The sequence below is a fragment of the Hydra viridissima genome, unplaced genomic scaffold, assembly GCF_058129835.1.
Source record: "Hydra viridissima isolate aposymbiotic clone 2 unplaced genomic scaffold, HvirCarnegie_v1 scaffold_16, whole genome shotgun sequence".
Lineage (NCBI taxonomy): Eukaryota > Metazoa > Cnidaria > Hydrozoa > Anthoathecata > Hydridae > Hydra > Hydra viridissima.
Window position 1 is genome coordinate 4,832,741 of NW_028324315.1, and position 4,473 is coordinate 4,837,213.

At 29.8% G+C, this 4,473-nt stretch overlaps 1 long non-coding RNA gene across 1 annotated transcript; it reads right to left on the reverse strand.

The window, feature by feature from the left end:
• Positions 1 to 3,095: 3,095 nt before the first annotated feature.
• LOC145181146 (uncharacterized) lies at positions 3,096 to 4,042 on the reverse strand. Its single transcript, XR_016447741.1, has 2 exons — positions 3,827 to 4,042; positions 3,096 to 3,705 (listed from the first exon to the last, which is right to left on the reverse strand). It is a non-coding gene; the product is annotated as an uncharacterized LOC145181146 (long non-coding RNA).
• Positions 4,043 to 4,473: the final 431 nt, after the last annotated feature.

Below are 4,473 nucleotides of genomic sequence, written 5' to 3' on the forward strand. Positions count from 1 at the left end.
TCAATTTTTCAACACGATGGAGCTAAAATCATACAAAAAATTGGTTATAAACAAAAAAAATGATTATTTTTTCAATGGCCTTTCAAATGATCCAGACTTAAATCCTATTGAAAATATATGGAATTTGGTTCTTTTGGTTTACGCAAATGGAAAGCAATTTAATCATGTTAATGAAGTAAAGAAAAAGTAAAGGAATGCTATAATAGTCAGAGTACTAATTAGAAACAAGATTTTCTTACCACAAATAGATTCCCCAAATAAAAATTTGTCTCCTGATAATTTCAGTGTTCAATGATTAAAAACTAAGTGGAATCAACTCTAGACTTGTATGTTGACCCTGTCAAATGATTCTGTACAAATAAACCCTTCTAAGATTTTTGAGTTTCTTAGAACGTAAGTTTTAATAAAAAATGTTACTAAATTGCATAACAATTTATGTCGGATTTATGCATTACGAAAGAGGGTGGACGGAGATGAGGAAAGATATTGCAAATAGAAGGGACATATGAAGATTTAAAACTTTAGGCATTTAAATGTTAAAGTATGATCAGCTGTCACAAATCTTCACAACATTTATGACACCTGATCATATTTTAACATTTAAATGCCCAAAGTTTTAATTGTTAATTAGGTAATAATTAGGTTAATTGTTCGGTATGCGTTCAAGCAAGTGTCAGAGCACGAGGATAAAAACTTTTTGTACAATCTCTATTTCTCTCCAGCATAGCCTCAATTAAAGAGTTTGGTGAATCTTTTGGAAAATATCCCTAAAAAAAGGCTGTCATTCTTTACCAAATGCTATCCATATATCCATATATATTGCCAACTAAATCATGGTGGCATACTTTAAGATCAAGTATCAAAATATGCCACAATGACTTAGTAGGCTACATATATGGATAAGTTGTCTAGAGTGCTGATTCTATGTAAGCTAGTACTGGGTCAGAAGTAGGAATAAGTAAATGAAGCAGAGAACTATAAAATGAATGTCTCCGTAACAAATTAGAAATATAAAATGAACGTAAGGAGTCTTTTTCTTTTTTTTTTTTTTCCTTTTTCTGATTTGCTGATTAACTAATATTACATAATATAATTTTTCAAGACATCTTTAAACCATTTTCCAGCAGACGTGGATTTCCATCTTTATTAAAGAGATATGCTTGTCGCATATTTCTTTGTTAAAATGAGTAATTCTAAAATATAAAGGTATTTGCGACGTCACAAGCGTCGTCTTTACAAAACGATCAGATATACGAAGAGTTACGCAACAGGAAAAAGTCTCGAAATTAAAAATCTTAATCCTTCATTTACCAACCAAATATTTTCAACTTCATTTACCAACCAAATATTTTCAACTTCATTTACCAACCAAATATTTTCAACTTCATTTACCAACCAAATATTTTCAACTTCATTTACCAACCAAATATTTTCAACTTCATTTACCAATTAAATATTTTCTAAGTGTTTTTAAACGATGTGACTTAAATTTTTAAGTAAATTTGAATTTTAATTACTCATGAAGCTTATTCTCTTCTTGTCAATGGAGTTTTCGGAGTTGTGTCCTGAATAAGGGACCAAGTTATTAATCTGTAAATTTGGTCTGCAACTTTAAAGTTAAAGATTTAGCAAAAAAAAAAGCTTTAAAAGTTTTTTATTTTAATTATTTATTTTTTTTTTTTTTTTTTTTTAGAGAAAAATTTAAAAAAAAAGGATTTGAACTTTATTTTTTTTAAACACAAAATCCAAGCTTGTGTTTCAGGATTACTCTGTTTGTATGAAGATTTCCACATAATTTAACATAATTTAACATAGTTGTAGAAATTTGTAGATTTCACCAATATAGCGACATAATTTAAATGGAGAGTTAATCAGTCTGATGTTAAAATATCGTTTTTACTTTACAATTAGGAGGTTTCTTGCTCAATATAATTGAACAACACGTATTAAAATCTAAACCCATGACGTTATGGTTCCTTATAAATGTATTTTTGATTTATATTCCGTTTTCGTTGCTCTAGGCAAAGAAATTTCCGACGCAAGAAACTTAAAAAATTAATGCGCGCTATTTGAAACCTTCTTTCTCGTCTATCACATGTCTGTTGATTTTTTGTATTCTTACTTATGTATTATTTGTATTCTTTATTTATATTTCAAAGGTTTATAATTTTGTTTAAAAATTGCTTTGAAAAGTTTTTTTTTTCTTTTGGTCGTAAAAAAAAAAAGTTGCGTAACGATTCACCTCATGCAAAAACCAAATCTTTAAATGCGGCAACAAAAAACACAAACAATCTTTAAACTTACCTAAAGATTTTATCGAAAATGTAAATAAAAATCAAAGGCTCTGTCATATGTAGTCGTCATAAGAATACATTTTGCAACAGGTTATCATAAAGCTATGCAAACTAAAATCAAGAAGTTCTTACATACTTCAAAGGCATTAGCGACTACTCTTGATTCTCGTAAAATAAACACAGCTATGATTCTTTATCATCCCCCCCCCCCATTGCCCTCCCCACCCTTAGCACCCCATATCATATTAATTTTTCACAATTATTTGAGTACTTGGAGAAAATATTTGGTGCAATGGCTAATGAGGGCCAAATGAGATATTAAACACGGGGGCCAAAAGAGATTTTAGAAAAGCATAGAATAGAATTCAAAACATAACAATAGCTTTGAACATAGGAACTAATTTTTTTAAGTTTCATAATTTTATTATAAAATTTATAGACGGGTTTATCTGTTTGAATTTTAAAAACTTTATAAACTTAATTTATGCTTAATTTATGCGGGGTTTATGCTAATTTAAAAAGAATTCTTTTTTAAGCCTCTATTTTTATTAAAGCCGATAAGCAACGGAAATGTGGCAAATGTAACATCGATATTCTCTACTAAATAATTAATTTTCATTCACATATTTTCAATAACAAAACTTTTAGAAAGAAAATTTCTTTGGAATATGATACAAGTGAGCTTTTGTCTGTGGGAGAAAAAAAGTTTTGCACAAAGCGATCTGTTTTCAATAAAACGACGCTTCTCTTACGTGTTAAACGCCGCTTCTTTTTTAGGGTGCTAAAAAATGTGACGTAACGTTTCCCTTTTTCTGGCTCGATTTTCTAAAAAAAAAAGGCAACTTACATTTAGAAAATTACGACTTATCAAGTCTTGTAAAGTTTTGATCTTCATAACTACTTTGTAAATCATCGCTATCTTTGCATTCATCTTTGCTTTCGTCGATGATGGAAGAACCGTTCTCGAAATCTGAGCAACAGTTCATTGTTCTCGATAACGTTGAAAGGAACGGAGTCGAATTATATCGTAACGGTAGTGTGGCACTTCGTTTTCGGCTAACAAAAGTTCCTGTAAACTTTCTTATGTCATCACACGCGTAAGGCATGAGATAAAAATCTCTCTCTTTGTGCACGGTTGGGTTTGAGATTGACCACGACATGGTTTTTCTGACTTGAGGTTTTGATAATTGTTGCTGGTTGTCACTTATGAACTTGTTTATAAATTCTTCTTTTAATGCAGACTCAGTTGCGTAGGCAAGCGAACCAGAAGACTCATCAAGCGAAATGCCAAATCCATTCATATATGAAGATTTATACGCTGCAAGGTTTGCTTCTCTCGGGTTACACATTTCCAAACGTGGACGCGAATATCTTGCTGCTTCTTGTTGAACTTCTTATTTCTACTAAAAAGCTTAAAAGCCAAAAAAACAGTTTTGTTTTACGGCAGAAAACAAAACAAAAAATATAAACAAAATAAAACAAACTAGCAATTAAAAGTTTTTAAAAAAAACTTTATAACAAAAAAATCGCACCTGATTGATTTGTTTTAAGCTTGCTTCGTCGCAAACACAAAGGCAAATTAAACAACCAATAATCTATTCTTTGACTTTCTAGTACTTAAATAATTAATGTTATCGTATTGCTTGGTATGCCCTCGTTTTGTGTCGTTTTAAAAAAAAGTCAGCGAGATTTTTATTTTATGTCAATGTAAACGTATTTTCTTTTGTGTACAGCAAATAAATATGTGTACACGAGCATGTTCGTGGGTGTATATATATATAGATATATTTATAATGACGTCATAAATTCAAAAATTAAAAATGTAAATAAATACTTAGCTCGTCGAACAAATGGATTGGCATGGCAACATATTACATTTTTTAATTTTTTATTATTATTCACTGCACTGAAAATTATTGTTTTTCGGTAGCATGGTTATAATAAATCGTTAAAACCTTTCCGTGTTTTTCTTCTCTTTACATTCTTGCTATTGAGATGTTAAGATGAGCCTCCTTTGTGAAGTACGAATTGCTGACACCGATAAAGGCTATAAACTTAAACTACTGTCACTAGGTTACAGTTAAAAGTGATATTTTGGACAGTCTACAATCTTAAAGTATTTTTATCATATGGCTTTTTTTATAAATTATTTTTTTATATTTTGTTATAACTATTACAA